This window comes from Pleurodeles waltl, chromosome 2_2, assembly GCF_031143425.1.
Source record: "Pleurodeles waltl isolate 20211129_DDA chromosome 2_2, aPleWal1.hap1.20221129, whole genome shotgun sequence".
In the NCBI taxonomy this organism is placed as follows: Eukaryota; Metazoa; Chordata; class Amphibia; order Caudata; family Salamandridae; genus Pleurodeles; species Pleurodeles waltl.
Genome location: NC_090439.1, coordinates 748,932,624 through 748,950,829, shown reverse-complemented (window position 1 = coordinate 748,950,829; position 18,206 = coordinate 748,932,624).

The window sequence follows — 18,206 nt, the reverse complement described above, 5'->3', positions numbered from 1 at the left end:
CTCCCCACAACTCCACCTAATCTATCTGCCAAACTTTTTGAGGGTAGAACATGGCGGCTGGCTAAGGAGCGGGTTGCAGGAGGGCTCTGGCGGACTCAGAGACATAAAATAGAAAAAAAGTGACTTACCAGAGGCTGGGGAACGTAGGGGGATTTGAGGTGTGAGGCAGATGTAGGCGTTTGAGCCGTGGACATGCTGTGTGGCAGGGGGCGCATGGCACCCAAGATGTGGACGAGCCGCGTTTTGGTCAATAGCAGCGGCTGATCTCCATCGCGGAAGAGAAGCAGCTGCAAGGATTTTGTTCTGGTGGAAGTTTGGCAGAGTCCGAGCAAGAGGAGGAAGGTCAGGAGGAGAGGGAGTGGGGATTTATTCCCCGACTGAAGTGGGAAACGGATAAGAAAGCTGAAGCGACGTCAAAGGTACACTCTGTTTGATTAATATTGCGACAATAACAACAAAAAAGAGTACAGTAGCAGAAGAGTGTGAGACCCCCAGAAGCAAATCACGGCTAGGATTAAAGGAGGGTAAAATAATAACAACAAAAGGAAAGCCACTTTGAATAAGCTGGGACTCGTGAGTAATAGGAAAGCAAGGGCTACCCCGTCTTTGAGAACTTATTTTAGAGTTTTACCTGGAGTGCAGAGAATGCCAACTAGTGAGGAGAGAGTGCAAAGTGAGGAGAGAGAACTGACCCTGGTTAGAAGTAAGGACAGGGACAGGGAGGGAGTACTGGTGGGGGGGAGGGGACATGAAAGTGGGTGATAATTATTTGATTCACCCTGCTCAACTAGTATAACCACCCCATGCAGACTGTTGCTTTCATGGTTCCCAATCTTCAGTGGGCTCAGACATACCCGGCCCGGATTATAACCCAATAATGGCACAGCATAGTCCTTCTGAAGTACTCCCGGAGAAGCAGGGGTCACAGAGAGGAGGATGTGGGGACAGTCAAGGAGCAGTGCAACCTTCAAGGGAAGTAGAGTCCCTGGAAGAAAACAACCTTAATGATTTGCTTAGCCATTCCATCACCGGTATGCTAAGAGATTTATCAGTGGAATTGAGTGGTGGTTTCGAGACTTCAAATACCAATCAGGTTGAGAACAGAAATCTTTGTGAGGACCTTGGTAAAAAAGGGTTTGCATTGGAAGAAAATAAAGAAAGGATCAAAGGTTTGAAAGCAGGAGAGGCGGGGGTAATGGCTAAGATGGAATCCCTGGAAAAGAATCAAAGGAGAAACAATTTGAGGTTTCTGAGAGTCCCTGAGGGATTGGAAGGAGATGACCTGAAAGGACTAGTGGTCTGATTAATAAAATAAAACAAGAGGTACACTTTGAGGATATGGAGGTTGATATTGCAAAGGATATCCAAAGAGTACACAGGGTCCTGGCGAAAATGCCCTCCAACAGGGATAAGCCAAGGAAAATCTTTGTTTACTTACACACATATGCATTAAAGAGCATATCCTTGCGGTGGCATTAAAGAAAAAATCATTGCCGGGTGGATGGAGTCCCTTTTGAGATCAGATCAGATGATCTCCATGCTGACTGCTGCCAACATAACGCCGCCGCAGCGGATTACCACCACCCATATTATGACCCACACATAGCAATCCGTCACTATACAGCCACACACACAAGTCCCCCAGACCAAAACTGGTGGTAGCAAAAACCCACACCGTTACGCCAACAGAACTACGCCCACAGCATTATGACCCACGAATCACCACCGCAGACATTCAATGGCGCAAAACCATTGGCGGTACATACTGCCACGCTCAAATTACACACCACCTAACAAAACTACACCACATTGGACAATTCAAACTACACACACCAGACACACATACACACACCACACCCACACCACTATAAAACACACACCCACATTACCCACAACCCTTTACCAATACAAACAAGTGCCACATGAGAGATAGCAAGACCACAGACAATACCACAGGCACACATCACCATCACCTATACACCATCCACGCACGCTACATCACACACCCCACCACAGCATCCCACACACCCTCACCCACACCACTCACACTACTCACATGGCACTGCAATGACACCCCAGGTTCTCAGAGGAGGAGCTAAGGGTCATGGTGGAGGAAATCATCCGGGTAGGGCCACAGCTATTCGGATCACAGGTACAGCAGATGTCCATTGCAAGGAAGATGGAGCTATGGCGGCGACTCGTGGACAGGGTCAACACCGTGGGACAGCACCCCAGAACAAGAGACGACATCAGGAAGGTGCGTTCTGTGGTTGCTAGACACCAGATAGCTGTACAGAGGACTGGCAGTGGACCCCCACCTCCTCTCCCACAACTAACATGGAGATGTATCGATTTCTCCAGTGCTGCGTCTATTTTTCAGCCCTGGGACTGGTGCTGTGTCGATTTTTCTGCTGCTTGGCTCTGGTGAATGGATTTTCACCTTGGGGCCACCAGCTTCTCCTTTCAAGGGCTCAGGGACTGGATGGGGCACCACTTGGCATGATAGGGGTCTCAGCAAGAGAGCCCAGGTGCTGGCAGTGGAAGCCTTTGATGGCCCTGAGACTTCAGAACAGGGGACAAGCTCAGTCCAAGCTCAGTCCAAGCCCCTGGAGAAACTTCACAAGCAGGATACACAGCAAAGTCCAGTCTTTGTCCTCTTTAAGGCAGAAGCAGCAACTGCAGGCCAACCCAGCAAAGCACACACAGCAAAGGGGCAGTACCCATCCTCCAGGTCTTCGGCTCTTCTCCTTAGCAGAGGTTCCTCCTGATCTAGAAGTGTTCTAATAGTCCGGGGTTTTGGGTCCACTACTTATACCCATTTCTCCCTTTGAAGTAGGCAAACTTCAAAGGAAAGTCTATGTTGTTGACGGGATCCTGCCTTGCCCAGGCCTGGCCTCAGAAACACACCAGGGGGTTGGAGGCTGCATTGCGTCAGGACAGGCACAGCCCTTTCAGGTGCAGTTGTCAGCTCCCCCTCCCCACTCTAGCCCAGGAGACTCATCAAGATATGGAGGACAATCCCCAACTCCCATTATTTCACTGTCTAGAGGGAATTCACAAACAGCCCAACTCTCAGCCTGACCCAGACATAGATTCCAGAGCAGACAGAGGCACAGAATGGTTAAGCAAGAAAATCCACATTTTCTAAAAGTGGCATTTTCAAATGGACAATGCAAAAATCAACTCTACCAAAAGATATATTTTTACATTGTGAGTTCAGGGACCCCACTCAATGTAAAATTGCACTAAAAAGTTATTTAAAGGCAGTCCTGTTAACCTATGGGAGAAATAGGCCTTTCAATACTGAAGACCGAATTTGGCAGTATTTCATTATCAGGATGTGTAAAAAACGCCATTACATGTCCTATCTTTCAAATACATTGCACCCTGCCCAGGGGGCTACCTAGGGCCTACGTAAGGGGTGACTTGCATGTAGTAAAAGGGTAGATTTGGGCCTGGCAAGTGAATGCACTTGCCAGGTGGAATTGGCAGTGCAGGACTGCACACACAGACACCACAGTGGCCGGTCTGAGACATGTTACAAGGCTACTCGGTGGGTGGCACAATCAATGCTTCAGGCCCACTAGTTTGATTTACAGGCCATTTGATTTAGAGGCCCTGGCCACCTCTAGTGCTCCCTACTAAGGACTTACTAGTAAATCAAATACATTGATCAGGGATAATCAATCATGATCACAGTTTACAGACGGAGCACTTGCAGTGGTAAAGTTCCCTGTGTACCAAATACCAGCAAAACAAAGTCCAGCACACAGTCAAAAATACAGGAGGCAGAGGCAAAAAGACAGGGTAAACCACACCAAGGATGCCAGATCTAACACCTAGTGAAATACCTGCTCTTCATCTTGATAAAATGCACTGCGTCCTTTATTTGCACCATCAGCTCGATCCTTTTTTTGTATTTTGCTTGTGGTACTCCCCAATGCCATGCCTCTCTCCTCTCCTCCCAGTCTGTCCTCTCTGTGTCAACAGCCTTTCCCTCTTTTCTGGCCTCCATTTTCAATCCCTGTTCCTAATCCCTTAGTTTGTTTTGACCCTCTTCTCCATCAACCGTTTTTTATTTATCTCCATTATCTATCTCTGCCATTACCCTACCCTCCAATACATCTACTGATACCATGGCTAAAATATGTGCAAACAAAACTATAACTGTCCTGCAAGGATATAAATTAAACCTATACAGTTAATTTCTATAGGGAATAAGTTGCTGAGAGCTAAATCAATCCCCCCTTTACAGAAAATATAAAATAGCTCAAATCAAGCGGAAGCTAGTACTGTTTTTAGCTACAGAAAAGTAGAGAGAATGCGTGACCTTCCATCTGAAGAGGAAGTAAAGATGCTTAATTTCAGTCATGGTGAAGGAATGGAATGAACTCTTGTCAGAGGCAACACTTGTGCTAAATTTCTGCTGGTGGTTTTCAGTTGTGTTTTACTAGTACTTATGTTTTCGGCACTGATACTTTCTGCTGGAAAGCTCTGTAGGAGCAGGAGGCAATTATTAGTCATTCATTGTTTATTTCAATTCAATCTGCACTCACAGTGGAATGAGCTGTGAGTCACCGGTGAGTAATGTCAGAAAGTCACTGCCCCTCATGCTGGTATGCTCTGCCCACAAAACCCTTCTCCCATTACCTGGTAAGTTTGCTTAGCTTGTACCTCTGCCCTTTCAAGTCAATTGTGCACCTGCAGCTTAGACCTAGTCCATGCTTCTTTCAGCATTTTTGTGTGCTAATTACATGTGTGCAGTTCTGGCTCCTACACACCACATGGCATCAGCACAGCAGAGAGCCCAGAATGTCCCTGCATGCCAGCACATCCCTTGGTGCTTTCTCAGGCCACCTTCTCCAGCCATAACCTTTGAGATGGCCAGAAGCACCCCTATCCACCTGCCATCACTGAGACAATGCACCTGCAGGTGATCAGGAAAAAGTGCTCTTACTCACTGTGCAAGAAAGTCACTGGATGAAGTGGGTTGACACATTGCCCCTTGCTGTGGTGGGCAGAATTAAAGGCCCAGATTTATCAAGGGCTTGCTTTGCCCTTGCTTCATGAAGGTGATGTAAGCTAATGAAAGCCTTTCAATCAGATTTAGCAAGCCACGCAGAGCCACCTTGTGTGGCTCTGTAGGGTTTAGTAAATCTGTAGTAACACAAGATTTATTCTGCGTTAGTAAGGCATTCCGTGGGTGGAGCATGGGTGTCCCCATGCATCCACCCATGGTTTTTGGTCAATTCCCAAATTTACTAAGATAAGTAAATCTGGGAGTGTGCAAAATGCTACACCTTGCAAGGTGAGGTGTAACAAGGAGAAATATGTTTATTTCTCCTCGATACTTCCTCTTTTTACATGAAGGAGGAAAATGCCTCAGAGGGCTCCTTTTTGAGTAGGAAGTTATCCCTTCCTGCACAAAAACAATCCTACTTGTAACGCAGACCCGCTTGCACCATGGTGAGTAGGGGCCTGTATTGGTGCTTGGCAGCCACAAGTGCACCAGTGCAGAGAGTGAGCAGGAATGCGCCATATGTGAGCAAATATAGCACATTCCAGCTCTCTCTACTTGATAAAGCAGACAGAGTTGTCTTGCTGCATTGCGTTTTGTCAAATATTGATAAATCTGGGCCAAACTGTGAGTCAAAATTGAGTAGTCCTATAGAAGAAGAGGGCTGCTCCAATGCACTGTTATGTAAATATATATGGATGCATGTAATTGTATTGATTTTTGTATTCTTATTTTTCTCTTATGCCCATGAAACTCAGTCCATACTGAGACAGGACACAGCTACTCTTTCCATACAGTCCCAATTTAAAATGTGCATACTTGCCATCAACTTGATGAACCTCATCTCCCTTCTTCAGTTTAACTCTTCTAAAACTGAGATTCTTGTTTTCAGGCCTTCATTAATTTGAAACTCTAATTAGAATTGGGGCTTGCTCCACTTCCAATGTAATTAGCTAGAAATTTACAATTTCAAATGCTTTTTACATTATATCAACATTAACACATGAACTCGCAAATATATAAACTGTATTTTATTCACATTTAGATTGGCTGTGTAGGCCTGTCGTTTAAAATGGCTAATGTTGGTTGCCATTTTGCTTCATGACAAGTGTATATATCATTTCAAGGCGAAACTGAAGTCCAAATTAACAAATGTGATTTTTTGCTTTCCTTGCAGTATATTTTCCTTTTATGTGATAATCTTAGAATGTCCTAATTGGTTGCAACAGTACACCTGCATGGTACAGGCATGTCCAATGTTTCTTGTTTTGTTGCAGATAACTGTAAAATTGAAGGATGCTTAGAGAAGCTGCATTGTAAAGCCTCCTAAAAAAACTGATTGTATCTTTTTGCTCTTACCGATTGGAATATTTTGTGGAAATTATGTGTAGGTGTAGCAAATATTAGAATTGTTTGATTTAAGATAGTCCAGAGTAGATTACAATTCAGAAGAATTATAGAATGCTCACTGAGAAGAGCAGAGTAAGGATTTTGGGTACTTTCTTTGTGGGAGAACTAATGTACTTATCTGTTCCTTTTTGGAGTGACTTTAAGATAATTTGTCCTCTTACTTATATGAGTTTCATAGATTCAACTTCATATTATCAAATGCTTTCACACAGTGACTTGATAATTTACCTTTATAGTTTGAACAATAACCACTCTTTCTTTCAAGTCAATCCTTATGTGCTTCACATTATTTAAATGTATTTATTTGTTGACAAGCCTTAGTTGTGAATTTCTGTTCATCAAATAGCACTTTATGGACCCCATATTTGCAAAGTGAAAGAGAGCAAACATTATTGGTAGCAGCGGATGGTTTCCACTGAGGTTACGAGCATTTTAAATTTTACCTAGTATTCAAAAATTGCCCCAGTTCAATCCGTGTTCTAGATGCTCCATGGTACCATTAGGGTTATTGGCAGTGTTCCTGAAAGTGGTTGCAGCATCTTAAGAGTGTGAGTATCAGTAGAGTTATGCAATTTCATTTGTGAATTGGCAAGAGTTTTTGTGTTTCATTTTTTTTTATAATTTAGCATTCGTTGAGTTGGGGTGTCAAATTTGAGTCCAAGTGCACTCTGGGTTGAAGTTGAAAATTGAAGTGATTTTTCACATATATCTTTGTGCTTATGGAGGTTATTGCACTTAGTGCTAGGAATTGAAGTTTAGTACTTAGATTCATCATAATCCAGGATCCTGGGTTAGATAGAGATATTTTAAGAAGTATTTGTCTGCTAAGGTTGAGCTGTTGGACTATGAGGCACAATGCCAAGATAGAGACTTATTAAACTTATTTTGCAAGGCTGAGGTTGTTGTTCCATTGATCCTCTGCAAGCTTGAGTATACTGCACTAGTCTGAGTGAGTTACCACTGGCCAACAAATGCACTGCTTATGCCCTCCATATTACATCACTCATGCTGTTAAGTGACATGAATGATGACCTCACTGATGACCACTCAGATGTCTTTAGGGGGTTGAGTAGAGGGCCTGACCACTGGCGACCAACCCCCTGTCACACACAGCCTTTGGCCGTATGCAGTGGGGATTGTCATCAAGGCCTGGCCTGTGGTCAGGCCCGGCACCCAATCCCCTGCCCCCCACAAACAGCAAATAATCTGTGGGTGGCCAACGACACCTCACTCTGGACCCCATTCTCTATTTTTACCAGTTTTTTTTAAATACTATTTGTCAACCATTGCTTTGTGGTATGGTGGAATCCTGCAAGCTTTACCCAGTGAAGCTTGCATTGTCCTGAATGTTGACTCCTTTTGGAGTACCACAGCACTTCACAGGAGAGTCGTGCTTGGCCCCACTTAAGTACTGCAATACCTCACAGGAGGGCAGCACTGGGTCTAGTGGGAGCACCACGGTACAGAAAAACAATATTTTGGCCTCTCTTTTGGGAGCCCCACCAAGCCCCTGGAGGTCGGGGTACCTCTACCCCTCAACTTTTATTTTTTAACTAACCTCAGGTCATGGGCACAAAATCCAGAGTCCTATAATGATAGATGCCACATTTTCCTTCAGGTTGTGGGTAGTAAATCAGATTGCCCGTACCCATGTATTGGTCCCATGAGACTGAACCCATTGACAGGTAAAAAGGCTTCTTGGCCACTCAGATTACTCTACTTTTTAAATTTATAGTATAGTGGGAGTCTTGTGGGACCAACAATCCAGAAACCGCTATTTTTTAACCCCTTCATTACCACCACGAGCACCTATCTAAACACAAATTATTTCAGAATTGCTGAATGGGTTTACACCAAATAAGGAAAAGCACACTTTGGCCCTCATTATGACATTGGCGGTAAATCCCGCTTACCGCCATGCTGACTGCCGCCAACATACCGCTGGTGCAGCAGATTACCGCCACCCATATTATGACACACATAGCAATCCGTCACTATACAGCCACACACACAAGTCCGTCAGCCCAAAGGTCAGTGATAAACTGGCGGTACCAAAACCCACACTGTTACTCCAACAGAACTACGCCCACAGCATTATGACCCACGAATCACCACGGCGGACATTCAATGGTGGTAAAGCATTGGCATACATACCGCTGCGCTCAAAATACACACACACATACAAAACAACACTACATTGGACAATTCAAACTACACACACCTGACACCCATTCACACACCACACCCACACCACTTTAAAACACACACCCACCCACATTACCCACAACCCTTTATGACTACAAACAATTGACAACTGAGAGAGAGAGTCACCAAGAGCACCCACAGAACCAGAGCCACATTACACCATCACCCATACACGCACCTTACAGCACACACCTCAACACATCACCCCACATGCTCTCACCCACACCACTCACAACACCCCAGATTCTTTGAGGAGGAGCTAAAGGTCATGGTGGAGGAAATCATCCGGGTAGAGCCACAGCTATTCGGATCACAGGTGCAGCAGACGCCCATTGCTAGGAAGATGGAGCTATGGCGGAGAATCGTGGACAGGGTCAATGCCGTGGGACAGCACCCAAGAACAAGGGATGACATCAGGAGAGGAGGAACGACCTACGGGGGAAGGTGCATTCCACAGCAGCAAGACACCAAATAGTTGTACAGAGGTCTGGCGGTGGATCCCCAGTAACAACATGGGAGGAGCAAGTCTTGACAATCATGCATCCTGAGGGCCTGGCAGGAGTAGGAGGAGGACTGGGCTCTGGTATGTCAAATCTCTACTACTATCACCCCCCCCCCACATGCATGCCATCACAAATCCCCACCCTTACCCTAAATCCCATCACTTCACCACCTCCCACATACCCCACCATCACATCCCACTCATCCCAATACCAAGCCCTGCATGCAACACCAATGCATGAACACCCCTCACTAAAGCATGCACACTAGAGAGAATCACCTAGCCCACAAAATCACTACTCACACAAGGCAAAGCTGCCAGGGCACTAACAACCATACAGGTCAACACACCCATGCACATAATGACACACACAGAAACCATAACACTGCATTTACATCCCCGCAGGTCCCCCACCCAAAGTCACTGAAGAGGAGGTGCCTGCAACTTCCAGTCCACCCACAGAAGAGGCCCACAGTGATGACAGCAGCTCTGGACGCCTGGATCTGGATGACCAATCTGGCCCATAAGGGATCTCCGGACAGTCGGTAAGCCAGGCACAGTCCCATACCACCACAGAGCCTCACCCCTCAGGAAACACTAACACAGTACCCACCCAGCGGGCCCATACCTCTGTCCCCAGGATACGTCAATCAGCTTTGTGTCCAACACTACAGGGACCCCAGGCCACCCCACAAACACAGGACGATCAGGGACCTGGGGTCAGTGGCAGTGGGCACATAGTTCAGGGGACAGAGGCACAGGACAACAGGGAAGCTGGGAGGACTGCTATGCGAAAGGGGGAGGACAGGCCTAGGGAACTGACTCTCCAAGAGGCACTCACCAACATCCTGGGAGCATACCACCATTCCCAGGAGACGATGGGCGAGATACTGGACAGGTTGCAGGAGAACCAGCGGCTGCAGGAGGGACAGTACCTGGGGATCAGGGGGGACTTGAAGGACATCAACACCATCCTGGTCTCCATTGCAGGGGTGCTGGCAGACATGGCCAACACCTTGAGGGAGGCAGTGGCACACCACCGGGCCCCTGACACTAGCCAAACCGATGAACAGCTTTCCACCTCCGCTGCCGCTAGTAGACAGGAGGCCCCAACACAGGAACAAGAGGCCAACAGCACCCCATCCCCTGCAGAAGGAGAACCACCCCGCCAATGGTCCCTGCGATCCAGGCAGAAGCCAGAGAACATTGCCAAGACCCCCCACAGGAAATAAGACTCTACTGAATGTCACCCTTGTGTCCCACTCTGTCACCCTGCCCACCTTGAACTGCCATTGCTCCCCTTCCTATGCCCCCTTGGACAATGCACCTGTGATACAAATAGACTGGACTCTATCCTGGACTTTCTCCATCATCACCCCAGCCCATTGCACATCCCCCTCTAATCATTAGCACTTAAATAAACACCATTTGAAAAAAGTATGGAGTCTGTCAAATCATTTAACCATGTATTTGTTTAACAAGCTTTAATCACTACAATATAACTGTACAGTAATGTATACATAGGAATGATCTGTAGTTGGCTGCAGTCAACACACCAGGAGCAATAGTGGGGCATAATTATCTGAAATAGAGATGCCAAAGGATACAGTAAGTGGCCATAGAAGTGGGAAAATCAGCCTGCCGGTGACAATGTCAAATACAAAAAATTTCAATGTAAAGTGTAATTACAATGTCTTACCTGTGTGTCATTTGAAGTACTGTCGTATTATTGCACTTCTGTTGTCCTCATCCTCATCCTCATCCTCTGCTTCCTCATCTTCATTGACCACAGGGTCCACTGCTGCCACACGCCCATCTCCAGCCTCATCATTCTGCAAAAAAGGCACCTGACAATGTAAGGCAAGGTTGTGTAACATATAGCATGCCACGATGATCTAGCACACCTTCTTGGGTGAGTAGTACAGGCATCGACCTGTTAGATGGAGGCAACGAAACCTGGCCTTCAGGAGACCGAATGTCCTTTCTATTATTCTTCTTGTTCCCCCATGTGCCTCATTGTATCGTTCCTCTGCCCTTGTCCTGGGATTTCTCACAGGGGTCAGTAGCCATGAGAGGTTGGGGTAACCAGAGTCACCTGAAAATATTGTGGGACAACTGTTAGACACACACTAACCCTTAGGGCCCACGCCATACCCATACACCAACAACCCCTGGGTGGGAACCAGAGCTCACCTATTAGCCATACCCGGTGCCTCTGGAGTTGAGCTATCACATATGGGATGCTGCTATTCCTCAGGATAAAGGCATCATGCACAGACCCAGGATACTTTTCATTGACATGGGAGATGTACTGGTCCGCCAGGCACACCATCTGCACATTCATGGAGTGAAAGCTCTTTCGATTTCTGAACACCTGTTCATTTCTCCAGGGAGAGACAAATGCTATATGTGTACCATCAATAGCCCCAATAATGTTGGGGTATGTCCCATTGCATAGAAATCAGCTTTCACTGTGGCCAAATCCTTCACCTGGGGGAAAACGATGTAGCTGCGCATGTGTTTAATCAGGGCAGACAATACTCTGGTCAGCACTATTGAGAACATTTGCTGAGACATTCCTGCTGCCAAGCCCACTGTCACTTGGAAGGAGCCACTTGCCAGGAAATGGAGCACAGATAGGACTTGTCCAAGAAGGGGGAATCCTGGTGGGCTGACGGATAGCAGATATCAGGTCAAGTTCCAATTGGGCATACAGCTCTGTGATTGTGGCCCTGTCCAGTCTATAGGTGAGGATAATGTGCCTGTCCTCCATTACTGCCAGGTCCACCAGGGGCCTATACATGGGGGGATGTCTCCATCTCCTATTCATCCGCAGCGGTTGCAAACAATGAGTAGCTGGTCAGTATTCCATATTTCCAAACACTATACTGCATTTTATGTTGTGACTCTAGCACAATATTGTTGTATAGGCCCAAATGGTGCCTATGTGTACTGTAACGTAGTTAGGTGCCATGGCCTGCCCGCCCCCCCTGAAATGGCGCCTGCCTGTCCTGTAAGGAGGGACAGGTGGAAATTAGATAATTGCTGACGTTGTGTGCTGTTGCGGGAGGCTGTCGAAAACCGCTGTGCAAATCCTCATTGGATCCCATTGGGCCATATGGGTTACAGTGTCCAATGGTGATGTACGCCGGCGGTGACGGTACGCACCACCGCGGATGTGACAGCCATTTTCGATCGGTTCACCCACTTGCTACCTGACCTTCAACAGGAGAGGACCTACACTGCAAGTGCTGCGGTGACCTGTGTCTGGAACCGACCATGGCTTGTGTCACTGGGGACAAGGGCCCCTGCCTTCACAGCTGCGGAGTTGGAGAGACTGGTGGATGGGCTCCTACCTCACTACCAAATGCTGTATTGGCCTCCAGACCAACAGGTGAGTACACTGTGAGCACGATGAATGGGGCATGAATGCATGGAGTGCTGTGTGTGAGGGCTTCGCGTGGGGGGGGTTGGGGTAAGGGCCCTGGGCAGCGTGCTGCATGCATGGTGGGCAATGTCTGTGCATAAGGGGACGTGAGGGCTATGGTGGGCCATGAGTGTAACAGGAAAGACAGTCTAACTGATACCTTTTCCTGTGTGTATTTCTCTGCAGGTCAGCGCCCATCAAAGAAAGGGTATATGGTGTGCCATCACCAAGGACATGCGGACCCTGTGGGGTCTACGTCAGGCGGAGCACCCACTGTCACAAACGGTGGGAGGACCTGAGACGCTGGGCACGGAAGATGGTGGCGGCCCAGCTGGGGATGGCCTTCCAACGAGGAAGGGGTGCCCGTCGAACCCTGACCCCCCCTGATGGCCCGCATACTGGCGGTGGCCTATCCAGAGCTGGATGGGCGCTTGGGGGCATCACAGCAGCCACAAGGAGGTGAGTACAGTGCCCCAATATACTACTTGCGCGTGGTGGGGTGGCATCCGGGTGGGGGATGTGGGCCTGTGGGTGCCCCTAGGCCAGGCCGGCCAGTGCAGGGTAGGGCCCATGTTGGTCAGAGTCTGATGACAACCTCCTCCAAACAAGCTAGTAGGTCTCCACTACTGGGCAGGGGGCTGTGGGTCTCAGGTATGCTGCAATTGGCGTTAGGTATCCCTGTCCATGGGCTGGTGACTAGAATTGTGACTGGTAGTGCATTGCCTAGTGTGTAGGGCTGTTCCCTGTGTGTGAGTGTGTTGTGCATGCCAACTGTGGTGTTGTTGCTGCCATTGACCAAGGGTATCCTTTGTCTTGCCCCCCCCCTTTTTGTTTTGTCAACCTGTCCTTATGTGCATTAGCATCATCTGGTGGAGGAGCAGATGCACCAACGAAGGGGCGAGCTGCATTCCACAGGGCCCAGGAGGCCGAATCCACTGACGGTGAGGGCACCAGTGGGATGGAGGGCGAGGGGAGTACCACGGCAGAGACTGGAGGGGACAGTTCTGACAGTGATACCGCCTCTGATAGAAGCTCCCTCCTGGTGGTGGACGCCTTTGTGCCCACCCCAACTACAGGTACAGCTGCCACCCCGTACCAGCACCCCCATACCAGCACCCCCCTCCCAGCAGCCCCTCAGCATGTTTTCCTTGCCCGCTTACCAAGGAGGGTGGGCATCTCCTTTGCCCCAGGCACCTCAGGCCCTGCCCCAGTTAGGAATATGTGACAGAACAACTAGGTCCTAAACAACTATAGCCTAAACCACTACTGCTAAACAACTAAAAAGTCTCTACAACTAAGTACTGAACAACTACTGTCTGAACAACTACTGTGTCTGAATAACAATTGCCTGAACAACTAATATATATATATATTCTAAACAACTAATAAACCATAAAAACCAAAAGGAAAACCTTACCTTAAAATTAGTTGTTCAGGCAATTGTTATTCAGGCACAATTGTTGTTTAGACCAGTGGTTCCCAACCTGTGGTCCGGGGACCCCTGGGGGTCCGCGAAGCCTTCTCAGGGGCTCCGCGAGAGCCTAGAAAATTTAAAAATATTAACAAATATGTACAAATTAGGTCCCCAGCTTCCAGTAATGACTCAGGCGGGGGTCCCCGGATTCCCAGGATGATTCAGTGGGGGTCCCTGGGTTCCATTAACGTTAAAGTGGGGGTCCACAGAAATCAAAAGGTTGGGAACCACTGGTTTAGACAGTAGTTGTTCAGTACTTAGTTGTTTAGCAGTAGTGGTTCAGGCAAGTAGTGGTTTAGACCTAGTTGTTCAGGATGTTTCCCCCCAGTTAGCCCTGCTGCCCTGAGTGAGGAGGCTGTTGACCTCCTGCGATACATCTTTGTTGGGTAGTCAACCATTGTGAATGCAATCTAGGGGCTGGCAGCCCATTTGCAACAAACACATGCATTCCTGGAGGGCATTCACTCTGGCCTGGCGGCCCTACAGAGATCAAACCAGGCTCTGGCCTCCTCCCTGATGGCAGCCATTGTCCCTGTTTCTAGCCTCCCCCCCACCAACCTCCTTTGCCCAATCCCATTCCTCTCAACCCCAACCTATCCCAAGCACACAGGCAGACCAGCATGCACCCAGGACAGCACAAAGGAGTGGTTCAGGCAAACACAAGCACCACACATCATCACAAAGGCACTCACACAAACACCATCCAGATGCAGACATACCAACATCCACTCCCTCCACTGTGTCCCCCTCCTCTTCGTCGTCCACCTCCCTCCCAGTATTGTCTACACTCACACCTGCATGCACTACAACCTTATCCACTACCACCATCACGCCTATCACTACACGCCCCTCACTGGCAGTCACCACCCCCAGTTCCATGCACACGCCCCCTATGCCCTCTCCCACTGTGTCTGTGCCCCCTCCTCCCAAGGTACCCAAACGCAAGCATTCAGACACCCATCTCACAACAGCATGCAGCCCATGCACCTGCACCCAAACACAGCAGACACCTCCTACAACCACTTCCTCTTCCTCCACTCCCAAACCTTCAACCTCTTCCCGCCCCAATGTCCCTAAGAAGCTTTTTCTCTCTACCACTGACCTCTTTCCTCCTCCTCCTCCCCCATCCTTCACATCAGGCCAGGGTGAAGACAACCCAGGCAAGCACCTCAGCCACCCAGTCCAGGGGCACAGAAGTGTCGACAGCTACTGCAGGTGGGAGAGGATCCCGGGCACCAGGCAGCAACACTGACGGTGCCAGCTCCAGGTGCATCAAGGAAGGGCAAGGAGGCACCACCAGCTGCTACTAGGAAGGGCAAGGAAGCACCACCCGCTGCAGGTGTGAAGGGCAAGAGGAAATCCCCAGCTGCTGACAGGAAGGGCAAGGGGCCTGCACCAGCAGGCAGGAAGGACAGGAAGCCTGGTGCTGGGACTCATTCAGAGCCCCCACCACCAACCATGGTGGTTCAGCTGTCCGAGGCTGCAGGGTATGGCCTGTAGCCTCCCCCACCACTGCCAGCACCACCGCCAGCACTGCCACCAGCACCACCACCAGCACCACTGCCAGCAGCAGCAGCCCCAGTGGGCAGCCGTCCGAGGCTGCAGGGGATGGGATGGAGCCTCCCCCCACCACTTCCAGCACTGCCACCATTGCCACCGCCAGCACTGCTGCCAGCACTGCCACCAGCGCCAGCACCTCTGCCAGCAGCAGCAGCCCCAGTGGGCAGCCGTCCGAGGCTGCAGGGGATGGGCTGGAGCCTCCTCCCACCACTGCCAGTACTGCGACCAGCACCACTGCCAGCAGCCACAGTGGGCAGCCGTCCGAGGCTGCAGGGGATGGGCTGGAGCCTCCACCTACCACTGCCAGCACCGACACCAGCACCGCCGCTGCCACCACTGAGCAGCCGTCACCGCCGGCGGACAGTGTGTAGTCCTGCTTCCATGGGCTGTTGTGCGTCCTGGCCCCTGCAAATCCAGTGGGTCTGACACCAAGGTGAGAGACTGTGACCTTGCACTCCCCAAGATCTGCATCACAGGGCACAATGTCCCCTCCAGAACCAGTGGAGAAGCCATCCACTCACCCCATCATTCCCAGGATGAAGCACACTGGCCACAATGCCTCCTCCAGATGGGGTAAGTGGAGAAGCCATCAACTTACCCCATCCTTCCCAGTATGAAGCACACTGGGCACAATGCACCCTCTAGAACCAGTGGAGAAGCCATCCACTCACCCCATCCTTCCCAGGATGAAGCACACTGGGCACAATGCCCCCTCCAGAAACAGTGGAGAAGCCACCCTCTTGATAGACTGTCTTTGCACTCCCCAGGACCAAGCATTCGGAAAACCACCCACTTGAGAGACTGTGGCTTTGCACTCCCCAGGACCAAGCAATGGGCAAACCACCCACTTGAGAGACTGTGCCCTTGCATTCCCCAGGACCAAGCAGATGGCATGTAGCCCCCTCCAGGATAAGGGTGTTGTACCATCTTCCAGCTGAGGTGCCTCCCCATTCCTCGTCCCCCTGAGGTGCATGTGTATTTTCGACCTGATGCCCCTGCAGTGTTCTCTCCGTGTTGTTGCAGGAGTGAGGTGGACATTAAGGACTGGGCATTGTCCCTCCATTTGTAACTATTTATATACGTTTGTAATTTAATGCACTTATTCATGTTCTTTAATCATATTACACTCACTTTCTTCCAATTGTTTTGTCATTGCATTATTCCTGAGGAGTCGGGGATGGCTATGTAATGTTATTGCATCTGGTTGTGTGTATGGTGTTGGGGGTGGGGGTGTTGCTTGTGTGTGTCACTCTCTTTTTCCTCCCCCCTCCCTTGTGTGCTAGGCGGCAGTTCTCACCGTGGGCGTCTTCGACGGCATTGGTGTTCGTAATGCAGGAAAAGGTAGACGCGCATGGGAATTATGTACAACACGGGCTCCATGGCGTCGTGGTTGTTCCCTGTGTCTCCAGAGGTGAGTCCTTTGACTTCTGTGTTCTGTTTCCGCCATGCTTTTGATGTTGTTGTTACCGCCCCGGAAAAGGTGGCAGATAGGCTGGTCATAATGCAGTGGGCGGTACATTGTCTTCCACCTGGCTGTTGCCGGTTATCGCCATGGTGCTTGTTGCTACAGCCGTGGCGGTCAGTGTGTTAAAGTGGCTGTCTGAGCGGTTTCCGCCATGGTCATAATTCCATTTTTGTTACAGCTGGCCTGTTGGCGGTATTACCGTCGCTTCATCACCGACCACCAGGGATGTAATGAGGGCCTATAACACTAAACAAGCAATGGGAGTTGGGAAAAAGAATTGACACATTAAAAAAAAGTTGGGGGCAATGGCCAAGTTAAGGTTCCCAGAGTCCTTATGGGTAATGGCGAATAACAAAATGTATAACTTTAGTTACTGGATAGAAGTGGATGACCTGATTAAATTAAGAATTTAGAGAAGGGTACTAGCTTTGTGCGTGAACCCTCCCCTTAGCCAAGGTTAGTCTGCTAAGCGAAAATGAGTCTCTGAGTCTGGCACGGTAACCCTCCCTAGGCGGAGATGCCAGGTTTAAGAAGATGGGGTGGGTTCTCCCGTGGTATGTAGGGATGTGGTGGATTGGGGGCGGTAAGAGGGGAGGTGATGAGGATCACAGGGTGGGGAGCATAAGGGGAAAAATAAAAAAAAAGGGTCCTTAGTGATGTGGAAAGAGGGAGAGTTGAGAGGAGATGCAAGCAGTAGGCGTGGCCTAATTCTGGAGGATGACGGTAAAAGATCTGAATTTCCTGTGTTGGAATGTAAATGGCTTGCGGATGAAGATTAGACAAAAGAGGTTTCTGTAATATTTGAAGGATGCCCCAGCAGATGTGTTGGTCTTACAGGAAACACATCTTTCTAACCAAGAATGTTTGTAGGTGTTTAAACCATTTAGATGGGTGCAGAAGATAGTAAGCTCCAACCATGCTGGTGGTAGTAAAGGGGTAGTTATGTTGAGGGCCCGGTAGACAAATCAGGGAGGTGGGTTGTGGGGAAACTACTCGCGTACAACTGTGCTTTCAGGTTGGTGGGATATTATGACCCTAATAGAGATGACATAGCCCCACTGATAGAGTTGTTTCAGCTTTTACTGCAATATTGTGACCCCATAATATGAATGGGGATTTTAATGTCGTACTGAATTACGAATTGGA